Source organism: Mesoplodon mirus (assembly GCF_964341445.2).
Source record: "Mesoplodon mirus genome assembly, chromosome: 18".
Lineage (NCBI taxonomy): Eukaryota > Metazoa > Chordata > Mammalia > Artiodactyla > Ziphiidae > Mesoplodon > Mesoplodon mirus.
Window position 1 is genome coordinate 61,969,262 of NC_138994.1, and position 14,109 is coordinate 61,983,370.

General features: G+C 35.7%; 1 protein-coding gene and 1 pseudogene across 11 annotated transcripts in view; one reads left to right on the plus strand and one right to left on the minus strand.

The window, feature by feature from the left end:
• VMP1 (vacuole membrane protein 1) overlaps window positions 1–14,109 on the minus strand; it is a 129,289-nt gene that overhangs the window by 35,481 nt on the left and 79,699 nt on the right. The window lies entirely within an intron of this gene.
• On the plus strand, window positions 12,973–13,845 carry LOC309793812 (small ribosomal subunit protein eS1-like; annotated as a pseudogene). Its single transcript has one exon. The product of its transcript is annotated as a small ribosomal subunit protein eS1-like (transcript).

The following is a 14,109-nucleotide window of genomic DNA, read 5'->3' on the forward strand; positions in this document are numbered from 1 at the left end:
CCTCTCACTGTTGTGGCCTCTCCCATTGCGGAGCACAGGCTCCGGACGCGCAGGCTCAGCAGCCATGGCTCACGGGCCTAGCTGCTCCACGGCATGTGGGATCTTCCTGGACCAGGGCATGAACCCGTATCCCCTGCATTGGCAGGTGGATTCTCAACCACTGCACCACCAGGGAAGCCCAGAAAGTAATATTAACATATCTAAAAGGAGAAATAGACAGGAATACAATAACAGTAGGAGACTTCAATACAATACTCCACTTTTACCAATGGATAGATCATCCAGACTAAAAATCAATAAGGAAACATTGGACTTAAATGACACATAAGACTAGTGAGACTTAACAGACATTTACAGAACATTCCATCCAAAAGCAGCAGAATATACATTCTTCTTTAGCACATATGGAACATTATCCAGGACAGATCATGTATTAGAACATAAGACAAGTATTAATAAATTTAAGAAGACTGAAATCATATCAAGTATCTCTTCTGGCCACAGTGGTATGAAACTAAAAATCAATTTCAAGAAGAAAATTGGAAAATTCACAAATGTGTGAAGATTTAACAACATGCTACTGAACGACCAATGGCTCAAGGAACTCAAAAGTGAAATTAAAAAAATATCTTGAGACAAATAAAATTGGAAACACAAAATAGGAAAGCTTAAGGGATGCAGCAAAAGCAGTTCTAAGAGGGAAATTCATAGTGATAAATGCATATATTAAGAACAAGATCTCAAACAACCTAACTTTATACCTCAAGGAACTAGAACACAAAGCACAAACTAAGCCCAAAGTTAGTGGAAGGAAGGAAATAACAAAGATCATAGTGGAAATAAATGAAATAGACTAGAAAAACAATAGAAGAAGTCAATGAAACTAAGATGATTTTTGGAGAAGATAAATTAGACAAAACTTTAGCTAGACTCACCAAGAAAAAAGGGGGCTTAAATAAAGAAAGTAAAAAATGAAAGAGGAGACATGACAACTGACACCATATAACTACAAAGATTCATAAGAGTCTATTATGAACAATGACATGCTGAAAAACTGAACAACCTAGAGAAATGGATACATTTCTAGAAACCTACAACCTACCAACACTGAATCATGAAGAAATAGGAAATCTGAACAGACTAATTACTAGTAAGCAGATTGAATTAGTAATCAAAAATCTCCCAACAAAGAAAAGTCCAGGAACACATGGTTTCACTAGTGAATTTCACCATATATTTAAAGAACTAACACCACTCTTCTCAAACTCTTCCAAAAAATTGAAGAGGAGGGATCACTTGCAAATTCATTTTAAGAGGCCAGCATTACCCCAAAACCAAAACCAGACAACGACACTACAAGTAAAGAAAATTATTGGCCAATATCCCTGATGAACACAGATGCAAAAATCCTCAAAAAAAAAGGAAAATCATCATACAAATTCTCAACAAAGTGGGTACAGAGGGAATTAGGCCATATATGACAAGCCCACAGCTAATATCATAGTCTTGTGAAAAACTGAAAGCTTTTCCTCTAAGATTAAGAAGAAGACAGGATGTTCACTCTCTTATCATTTTTATTCAAATGGGAAATGAAAAAGTAAAACCCTCTCTGTTGGCAGATGACATGATGTTATACAAAGAAAATCCTAAAAACTCCACCAGAAAACTGTTAGAACTAATAAACTAATTCACTCAAGTTGGAGAATAAAAAATCAATATACAAAAATCTATTGTGGGGACTTCCCTGGTGGTGCAGTGGTTAAGAATCCGCCTGCCAATACAGGGTACATGGGTTTGAGCCCTGCTCCGGAAAGATCTCACATGCTGCAGAGCAACTAAGCCTGTGCGCCACAACTACTGAGCCTGTGCTCTAGAGCCCGTGTGCCACAGCTACGGAAACCCATGTGCCTAGAGCCCATGCTCCGCAACAAAGAGAAGCCACCACGATGAGAAACCCACACACCACAACAAAGAGTAGCCCCTGCTCGCTACAACTAGAGAGAAAGCCTGTGTGCTGCAACGAAGACCCAATGCATCCAAAAAAGAAAAAAATCTATTGTGTTTCTATACACTAATAATGAACTATCAGAAAGAGAAATTAAGAAAACATTTGCATTTACAATTGCACCAAAAAAGAATAAAATACCTAGGAATACATTTAACCAAGGAGGTAAAAAACCTGCACACTGAAAGCTATAAGACACTGAGGAAAGAAATTGAAGAAGACACAGATAAATGGAAAGACATTATATGCTCATGGGTTGGAAGAATATTGTTCGAGTGTCCATACTACTCAAAGCAATCTACAGATTCAGTGCAATCTCAAACAAAATTCCAATGGCATTTGTCACAGAAATAGAACAAACAATCCCCAAATCTGTATGGAATGACAGAAGACCCAGAATAGCCAAAGCAATCTTAGTAAAGATGAACAAAGCTGGGGCCATCATGCTTTCTGATTCCAAACTGTATTACAAAGCTACAGTAATCAAAACTGTATGATACTGGCTTAAAAACTGACACAGAGATCAATGGAAAAGAATAGAGAACCCAGAAATAAACCCTCACATATATGAAATATTAATTTATGACAAAGGGGCCAAGAATACACAATGGGGAAAGAATAGTCTCTTCAATAAACGGTGTTGAAAAAAATTAGATAGCCACAGCAAAAGAATCAAACTGGACCCCTATCTTACACCACACACAAAAATCAATTCAAGATGGATTAAACACTAGAACATATGATCTGAAACCATAAAACTCCTAGAAGAAAACATAGGGGTTAAGCCCCTTGACCTTGGTCTTAGCAATGATTTTTTGGATATGATACCAAAGCAAAGGCAACAAAACCAAAAATAAACAAGTAGGATTACATCAAATTAAAAAGCTTTGTACAGCAAAGGAAACCATCACAACATGAAAACGCAATGTAACAACTGGGAGAAAATTTTTGCAAACCATGTATCTAACAAGGGGTTAATATCCAAAATATATAGGGAACTCACACAATTCAATAGAAAAGAAAATCTGATTAAAAAATAGGTAGAGGGGGCTTCCCTGGTGGCGCAGTGGTTGAGAGTCCGCCTGCCGATGCAGGGGATACGGGTTCGTGCCCCCGGCTGGGAAGATCCCACATGCCGCGGAGCAGCTGGGCCCGTGAGCCATGGCCGCTGAGCCTGAGTGTCCAGAGCCTGTGCTTCGCAATAGGAGAGGCCACAACAGTGAGAGGCCCGCATACCGCAAAAAAAAAAAAAAAAAAAAAAAAAAAAAGGTAGAGGATATGAACAGATATTTTTCCAAAAAGACGCACATATGGCAAACAGGTACATGAAAAGGTGCTCAACAACACTAATCGTCAGGGAAATCAAAACCATAATGAGATATCACCTCACAACTATTAGAATGGCTATCATAAAACAGACAAGAGATAACAAGTGTTCGGACTTCCCTGGTGGTCCAGTGGTTAAGATTCCACCTTTCAATGCAGGGGACGCGGGTTCAATCCCGGGTCAGGGAACTAATATCCCACATGCCGCGGGGCAACTAAGCCCACATGCCGCAACTGCAAAGCCATAAACTGTGGAGCCTGCATGCCGCAACTAGAGAGAAACCCGCACACTGCAACGAAGAGCCCGTGCACCGCAATGAAAGATCCCGTGTGCCGCAGTTAAGACGCGATGCAGCCAAAAATAAATAATAAATAAACATTAAAAACTAAAAAAAAAAAGAGAGAGATAAAAGTGTTGGCAAAGATGAGGAGAAAAAGACGTGCAATGTTGGTGGGAATGGGTACAGCCAGTATGGAGGGTACTCGAAAAATTAAAATTAGAACTACCATATGACCCAACAATTTCACTTCTGGGTTTTGGTCCAAAAGAAATGAAATCACTATCTTGAAAAAATATCTGCAATCTACCCCCCCCAGGTTTATTGAAATATTATTACTTACAATAGCCAAGACATGGAAACAACCTAAGTGTCTATTGATGGATGAATAGATAAAGAAAATGTGGGATATGTACATAAAGATAGAAAGACACACATTGTAATATTATTCAGTCATAAAAAAGAAGGAAATCTTGCCATTTGCAACAACATGGATAGATTTAGAGGGCATTATGTTAAGTCAAATTAGTCAGAGAAAGACAAATACTATATGATCTCACTTATATGTGCAATCTAAAAAAAACCCCTGAGATCATACATACAGAAAACCAGGTTGGTGACTGCCAGAGGCAGATGGATGGAGGATGGGTGATACAGGCATAGGTGGTCAAAAGGTACAAACTTCCAGTTAAAAGATAAATAAGTTCTGGGGATGTAATGTACAGCACGGTGATTCTCATTAACAGGCCTGCACTGTATATTTGAAAGTTGTTAAGAGAGATCTTAAAAGTTCTCATCACAAGAAAAAAAAATTTGTAACAATATGTGGTGATGGATGTTAACTAAACTTATTGTAATAATTTTGCAGTATGTACATACATCAAATCATTATGTTGTACACCTAAAACTAATACAATGTTAGATGTCAATTATATCTCAATTAAGAAAAATAAGGATTCAGCAGTTAAAAAGAAGGAAAAAAAACAATAAGGAACTAATGCTCCCTTAGATGGTTCACAGATGGGGCAAAAATCAAAACTGTAAATAACAGATATGAGAAATCTGTGTACTCCAATGTGTAATGAGTAAACATTTGTTTTATTGTCTTCATATCCCATCTGGTACACTACTTTTTAGGAAGTTAAAAATAATGATTATAAAACAGTATTGTATTTTCTAGCTAGAATTATCTATTGCTTGCTTTTGTCATTATCTAAAAATGGGATATGATTTCCTTCTCTCTGACACATTAAGAATAAAACTGAAGAACATAAACACCATCTTTTCCCCTTTGAAAAAGGGGGGATTTATATGTTTTATATAAAACATAATAAATATAAAAGTCAGATCACACATTAATCAAAATCTATGAAGTCATGCCTAAAAATGAACATGAAGAAGATCTATGTATTTTTTGAAACAGTAAGAACCATTTATTTTGGCAACTAGCTAAATTTAATAAGTACTAAAAACCTGATCCATCTAGAGATCTGAAAATTCAGATTTTGCTCCTGTTCATGTTCATACATTTCTATTATTTAGCATGGTTTTATTAGACTGCATATTGTGAAAATTTAGTTGGTCACAAATAGCATCTTTTTAATAAACAGAATAAAAATGTGAGATCAGTACATGTGATACAAGTAAATACTGTTTCACAAAACATTATTTCAGTTACACACGCATAGGCCCTAAGTACAATCAATGTAGTCTGTAACATGGAGTATGGTAAAAAATAAAGGTCCATGAGTGACACACATTTCAGAGAGTTGTGCCTAAAATAGAAAGGTATCAAGCTATATCAGCTATATAATTAAATGAATTTCTACGTGTACTCATATATTTATTACCAAATTTACTTTGGTGGGAGGGTGGTAAAATTATTTTTTTTTTTTAGCTGTACAGCAGATATACAGTAACGTACATAAATCTAAAATATACATTCAGGTGAAATTTTACAATGAACACAGCCATGTAACTACCACCCAGATCCAGATACAGAACATTACCAGAACTCCAGAGACCCCACTGGTGGCATTACTAGTAATTACTTCTTCTCCCAAAATAACCACTATCATTGACTTCTGTTACTATAAATGTAGCTTGCCTATTTTTGAACTTTACATAAATGGAATTATACAGTAGGTCCTCTTTTATTTCTGGCTTCTGTAGGTCAACAGTATGTCCATGTGATTCATTCCTGCTGTTGCACGTGGCAATAATCAATTTGCTGCCTTTGTATGAATATACCACAACTTACTTATTCTACTGTTGGTGGACATTAGGGTTGTTTCTAGTTTGGGGCGATTACAAATAATGCTGCTATGACTACTCTTGTCAAGTCTTCTGGAGCATCTTTCTTCTAGGTATAAATCTACAAAATGGAACTGCTAGATCGTAGGGTATGTTTATGTAGACAGTGCCAAACACTTTTCAAAAGCGGTTGTAACACAAATTACTCTTAATACTGCTTCCAGGTTGCCAGTTGATAATAAATCTCAATTGAAAAAAAATCAAAACCTTTTTACTTTCCTACAGATGGTTCTAATGAGTCTGTCTGTGGTAATTAGTAGCTTTGATAACTCAAACATATGAAGACTGAATAAGTTCAACCATGAAAAGAGGAGGAAAAGAAAAGCTTTAAGTGCTGAGTTTTGGGAAGACTACATATAGTTTTTACCCATACAGAATTTTAGAAGACAAAATTAGAACCAAAATTCTTATTTAAAAGCAATTAAATTCAACTCAAAAAAGCTGGTAACTACCATATATATATGGTATATGCATGCATGGTAATAAAGAATATAAAGATGAGGGCATTGTGGTTTGACCATTAATTCTATAAACGTTTAGCAAGTGTTTACTACATGCCAAATGCTATTATAGGAGCAACGGATACAACACTGAATCAAACTGATAATCTGGATCCTCATGGAGCTTACAGTTTAATGGGAGAAGACAACAACTACAAAATGGGGCGGCAGGCAAGTTGTAATTTTAAATAGGATGGTTGGAGAAGGCCTGACAGAAAAGGTGACATTCGATTAAAAACCTAAAGGAGGTGAGGGAATAAGCCAGGCTAAGAATGTACAGGAAGACTGTTCCAGCAAGTTTTTTCCCTTGAGAGATAAATAAATAATCTAGTGTGTATATGTGGATGGTGGGTGGGTTGCAATTGGTAGAGATGGGGAAAGGGATGACTCAGGAAACCTACCTACTGAGTTTGAAAAGGAAACTGAAAAAATGAAAAGGAAAGCGTGAAAAAGAGAAACAGAATATAAGAAACACCAACTCTACAGATTTACTGCAACATCGAATGACAGAGCGCCAACTCTGTGGTCTTCAAACTTCCCTGAGCCACAGTTTCTTCATCTTTTCTGCAAAATGATGATAATATCTTTCACCATGATAATTAAGAGACAAAACTGATTATGGGACAAAATTGTTTAGACTGATATTAGTTGACATTACTATCAAGAAAGAAACCCTGAGAACCAATGAAATAAAATATCTTGTCAGAATTCTTAGACACTATGTGAGCTCAGTTCTAGGGCAACATCACAAATTAAGGGGATAGGAGGCTTTTGTTTTGTTTTGTTTCTAATTTCAAAAAGAGAAGAGCAACATGTTCATGTCAAGGAAGGAAGAGGGCTCTAAAGCAGGAAGTTGGAAAGGAAGGAAATGCATTAAGAACTGAAAATTTATCAAATCTGCCTTGCAGTGCAAGCAATTAGTTTACCAAACACTCCATGACAAGAGGGTAATGATGGATGAGCTTACTACACATGAATGCTAGTTCTTAATCAACAGATTCTTGTCTCCAGAAAATAAGAGGAAATTCTTTCGTTATTTACAACTGTATTGGTCACCTCACCATGATTACTAATTGTAAAACTCACAAATCATCTATTAGACATGAAATATCTCTTGGGTAGTCTAGGAGCAAAGAAGAGATGAAGAAATAAGGTTTCAGGAGACTTTCTCAGGGTCTGACCATCAGCATTTGCTCACATTTTCAGATAAAAAGTAGAGCAGTATTTTTGGAAGTTCCAGATAACTACACAGAGTTTTTTCCTCCTTTTCACAGTCCAAGTTACCAGCAGTAAAACCAGCCAGTATCTGCTGCTTCCTTTTCCTCTCTCTATCCCTGCTTAGCTTTCTGTTGAAAAGAAACCATATGGTAATTCTTAGGAAGGCAGGCAGGCCGGCATCCACTCCTATCAGTGCCTGCCTGGCCTCTACTCGAAATAACAACGGAACACTGTAGCCCAAGAAGAACAACAGTGTTCTAGACACTCAGGGAACATGTCTGAGTATGCAGGATTTATTAGAAATGACACATTACACAAGTAATGCATTTTTCTTTTCTTCTCTCTCTCTTTCCTGTCTGAAGCCAATATCTCCTCATGTGATCTTCTCATGTCTCACCAGAAAGGGTATTTACCAAATCTTAGTTGATGCTAGGGGGGGAAAAATCACCCTTCATTTTTAGCATTTATAATTGATTGCATTTTGGTTGTAAGTAACTAATGAGTAACTTTTATTTCCAGATTAAAACTGGAATTTAAACAAAAAGCATATGACAATCTACTGTGTACGTAAGAACAATAATACTGTGAATGAAAAAAAAGGGGGAAAAAAGTAAAAATGGTTTGAGATGAACTCAGACATGCAAAGCTATGAAAACTAGGTCAGTACAGAATTTACAAAATTGTCAGGGACAGGAAACTTAAGAGACCGAAAACAAAGGATAAAGATAAATGGGATCATCTCTATGATGAGAAATGTAAATAGTGGGATTCTTTCCTAAGATAGACCCAATCGTCCCACTTAACAAGTTTATAAATGGTCCTGAAAAAAGGAACAGAGTTTAAGTTCTAAACCTATGGCTGAAATTAAAATTATAAAGTGCCAAAATCATGGCAATAAATTTAAAGATCATGTAAACTTGAGAGAGAAAAAGGAAACGTGGAAGGTAAGTTTCAAAGTGGATAACAGTAAGATAACACATTTAGGGAAAAATTATTTAAATGTAAAATGATGGGGAATTCCTTGGCAGTCCAGTGATTAGGACACTGTGCTTTCACTGCTGAGAACCTGGGTTCGATTCCTGGTCAGGGAGCTAAGATCCTGCAAGCCACGCAACGTGGCTAAAAAAAATATATATATATATAGATAGATAGATAGATAGATAGATAGATAACGTGATGGGCTACAAAAGTTTCCAGTTATGAAAAAAGAAAGGGAACTGGGAGTGGTCTCCCAAGTAAACAGTTTATTGAAGTAAACATGAAGTAAACAATTTATTAAACACATCAGCAAAATGCATTGCCAAACAGGACTGTGGTTGTAGAAATCTGAAAAAACACAGGTACAGTAGTGTATTTGTCCCTGAAAAATCATATGCAGTTCTGACAACTTCATGTCAGAAAAAATGTAAAAGAATTAGATAAAGATCCATGGGGGGAGCACGAATTAAAATGATCAAAGAGTTTGGGGTTATTAGATATAAAAAGTAAATGATTATTTTTTTTAGAAAGGCTGAAAAGGTAACTGACTAAAATCTATAAAGTTATGGAAAGAGGAAAGGAAAAGTGTTTAAAAAATTTTTTACAATACTAGAATGAGGGTAGCGCCCTTTATAACGTGAAAGAGGCAAATTTAAAACAAACAAATGGAAGTATGACTTTAAATAACAGCCTATGAACTTACTGAAGTCTTTACCTCAAGAAGTAGTAAAAATAAATTTTTACAAGTTTTGATAAATTAATGGATGCAGACCCTTATCAGGGAAAGTGGACAAGGAAGTCTAGAGTACATGCCTACTTTTGAGGGGAGCACTGTATTAATTACCATGCCTACTTCCTGGTGTCTCTACATAGCCCTTTAGTTTAAAAGCACGACAGTCATGTGTATTACATGGTAAGGCCCAAGACAGGAAAATGGGAAGAACACTCTACCAAGAGAAATTTTCTTAAATACTCAGCAAGAAAGAACTACATATCTGTTTTGACAAACGAAGCACCTTGACGAATTAGAAACAAAAACACCTTTTGTAATAGGAAATGAGCATAACAGTTACTCTGCTGTCCATGTCTTGCACTAACTCTGATCTTAGGCCAGGATCCCTAGGAGCATTCAGCAGTTACAACAGAGGGTGGATGTGTATTTAGTGTGTTACTGATTTGCAAACTCGAGCAAAAGCATAGCATACATACAGTCTGTTGGTCTAAGTTTCAATGAAAGGGGCCTTTCTAAAGGCATTTTACAAAAGGTGTTTGAAACACAAACCTGAGTAAAATCTTTAAATTAGTTTAACAAAGGTAACCTAATGCCTGTCTAATGCTTATCCCCTCCACCCCATAGCTGTAAACAGGTGTGCAAATGAGAAGAATGAAGCAGACATAAAACAAAACTATATTTTTCTCCAATGTCTAAGCAAACTAACAAGAAAAATCTTAAACATCTATTACTTATTGCGCTTTGTAAATGACTGTATTAACCTCTTATTTTCATTTTTATATCATCTAATTTCAATTACAATGCTACTTCATCAAAACTAATGTTTCTCTTCTATTTTAATTTGATCATTGAGAGTTCGTGAGCATTGTTAGAATATAAACTATTTTAAACTTCCATTATTCTGTAGTATTCTTTCCTGTGAGGAATAATTAACTCAAAATTTTCTACCATGTTCTTTTCCCTAAATTTATTCTGTTACAAAAAAGGTAAGCAGAATAAAAATGATTTTTAGGAGGTTACGTTTAAATGTATTCTTTAAATTTATTTTTAAAATAAAAGTCTGGCCAAGATGACGTGGTTAAATACAGAAATGAACGTGTAAAAATAAACGGGTTCAGGAGTGCACGATGAGCAGACAAGTTTCCCAGTGGCCATTCATTTGGCAGTTTGAATCAAATTGCAACTCTCTTTCCTGTTAATACTACTATAAGAATGGGTTAAAGAAAATGAGAAGAGTCAGAAAATGAAGAAAGATTAAAAGTCTGGGAGTGGAGGGGCAAGAGAAGAATTCAAAATAAAGTGAAATCTTCCTGCGAAAGCAAATAAAATGAGGTATTAAGAATTCCACCATACATCATGCTAAGTGTGCTTAGAAACTACAACTACAGGACTATTTTAAGTGTTACCTTTTCTTGTTGAACCAAACGCAAGTAAGTGACCTTTGTGTACAAAAAGCTAACCGCGCTAGTAGTCGCAATATCTTGCAACAGAATCCTTCAAAAGAGACACTTAAAATTGCTTAATCTTGATGGTACTTTGTGGTAAACTTATGAGCCAGCTCTGAAAGAAGATCTAGCAGGCCTGCCTTTTCAAAACCTTAACGTTGTTGGGTGTGGTTGGTTGATTCTGAAAAGAGAAACTACAATAAGCCTTGGTAGCTTTGACACAGCCTTTAAGTGATAAATAAATGTGTCTCTAATGTTCATTATGGTGAAGTTGATCAGTTTAACCCTTCGCAAACAAGCAGGAAATCTTGAGGACAGGAAGCTTTTCTGTGGAACTCCTGACGCAACACAAACCATAGCAGTTACTGCAAAGCTTAATGCAAACCCTCTAGAGTCCACGTTGACAAATTCTTTAACAAGCCCTGTGGTTACAGGGAAGCTGGTTTCACTCTGACTCACTCCTACTCAAACAGTTTACTGGAAATGAAGGGGAGGGGGAATTTTCAGAGAAGTCATGTGATGGCCAGACAAACCACAGCCAGTAAAGGTTCAACAGAGTCAAAAACAGGTCCCAGCAACAACCAGCACCCAGAGTGTTCAACTGGCACTAAATTATATGAAAATGAGTCCTGTTGAGTTTCTGATCATCCACACCATGAACTCTTTCATAAATCTCTGTATATAAAAGAACAGATACTTCACAGGAGGAAAAACCAGCAGGCACTGACATGGTGTGTGCAACTACAAATACTTCATAGGAGAATGTGCTTAACAAAATAGAGCATCAAAGGATGGTTAAAGCACTTTAGCGAATGTATAAATAATCATTATTAAATGCTTTCCCATTGTCTCTAAACTCAAATGATCAAACATATATTCTATCATTATCAAAAGAATGTCAAAAACCCCCCCCCAAAACCCCATTTAACTATCACCTTGTACTTTGGGGGATGATCACTGGGTAATCTATTCTGCATACAAAGAAAATGCACTATAGCCATAAGAATGAGAACTACACTATATTCAATGTCTTGTAATGACCTACAATGGAACAGAATCTGAAAAAGAATATATATATATACACATATAACTGAGTCACTTTGCTGTACATCTGAAACACTGTAAATCAACTATATTTCAATTAAAAAAAGATATTATTTAGTATTCTAAAAAAAAAAACTACATTACAACTGATGAACTTTTTTTGGTTCATCACTTACATGTTTTCGCTAATAAAATAATGTAAATAACCTGAAATTTCTGAATAGGAAATGGATCCTATTAAACTCCCCAAAAAAGGTATTTTCAGCCTTAAATATATTTAATACAAGCTAGTAAAAGATATTAGTATTTAAACTTAACTTGGGGACTTAGTTTCAATAAATCAGACTAAGTGTAAGAGGCAAGTATTAATTAATTTAAATACTGCTGTCCTAAACAGAAGCTAAGAAACGTTCCCTTAAAATAAAATTAAATCCAGAAATTATAAAACAGCCTTTGAGGAACTAGTTAATCTAAGGTGGTGTACAGACTCATGAATTATACCCAATAGAAAGAAAAGCTAACCACTATAAATATGGAGGAAAAGACTGTATTATTTTAAAAGATAAGTTCTAAGAAATTTAAATTTCTTATTTCTAACTTAATTCTCAATTTTCTATAGTGATAGTAACTTTCACAGTCAGCAACCTAATATTTTATGAAAAAGAATCCAAGCAGCTAGGTCACTTGGACAGATGTCGTTTAGGAAAGCAAACTTATTCAAACCATATTCTTCTAAGTAAATATGCACAACATTCCTACCCTATTGTGTAAGTTTTAAACACAAAAGTACAACCACCCATGCTCCCAGTTCCCCATTACTTCAATAACAGTGGCTGCCCTAATCTTTTAGGGTACATCAAGCAAATAAGTTACTTTATTTTTTCAAACTCTTTTATTCCTCATGTCTTTACTTTACCTTTTTCTTTGGTTATATAGCTTACAGAATAAACAAGTCACCACAATAACCTTTATTTTTTTCTAAAGTATAAAACTTTACAAGCACTATTTTACTTAATGTGATTTCAAAATTATAAGTCATTTAACTTAATGATGTCTACTATATTATCTTCAACCCTTGCTCTCAGATGATTTTTTTTGAATGAAAGATTCTGTAAATTCTGTAGTGCTTTACAGTCAGATGGTTATTAAACTCAAAGATGCAAAACAGTTCAATCTTTTTTATGTAAGATGATTTCTGTGTTCACCATATTTTATATTTTATTTTGCAGTGGAGTAAGACTGAATATTCCCTTTTGGCTGAGCAGCAACACGGCAGTCTGCAAGAATAAGCACCTTACAAAAGGCAGCAAAAAGGGAGCCTAGAGGAAAGTGGTTGATCCATTTTCTAAGAAAGATCGGTATGATATGAAGGCACCAGATACGTTCAACATAAAAATACAGGAAAAACTGGTCAGAAAAACTCAAGGAAACAAAATCACATTGGATGGCCTCAAGGGTCATGTTTTGAAGTGAGCTTTGCTGATCTGCAGAATGATGAAGTTGCATTTAGAAAATTCAAGCTAATTACTGAGGATGTTCAGGGCAAAAACTGTCTAATTTCCGTGGCATGGATCTTGCTTATGACAAAATGTGTTCCACGGTCAAAAAATGGCAGCCCATGACTGAAGCTCCTGTTGATGTCAAGACTACTGATGATTATTAACTTCGTCTATCCAGTGCTGTTTTTACTGAGAAATGCAACAATCAGATTCAGAAAACTTCCCTGTTAGCACCAACAGGTCTGCCAAAACCAGAAGAAGATGACTTGAAAGAAATTGTCAAAAAACTGATTCCAGACAGCATTGGAAAAGACATGGAAAAGGCTTGCCAATCTATTTATCTGCTCTATGATGTCTCTATTAGAAAAGTAAACCCCTAGTTTGAAATGGGAAAACTCATGTTTCATGATAAAGGCAGTAGTTCTGGAAAAACTACTGGGGATGAGATAGGTGCTAAACTTGAACAAGCTGATGGATATGAACCACCAGTCCAAAAAACTGTTTAAAATTCAGACTTGTAAGGGTGACAAATAAAAAATCTGATTTGTGATGTTAATAAAAAAGAATGAATATTAAGGGAACACGTTTCATGTAATGGTACCTTTTCTCTCTTAACTGATATTTCTTAGTTCATTCAAAGTATCTACTGCATGAGTAGTATGTGCAAGACCATGCAGGCGCAGCCAAAAATACAAATATTTTTGTGGCCTCCTCTCAAGGAGCTTACAAACTCCTGGGTAAGATGAGAAAAGCCCACAGACAGTTCTAAA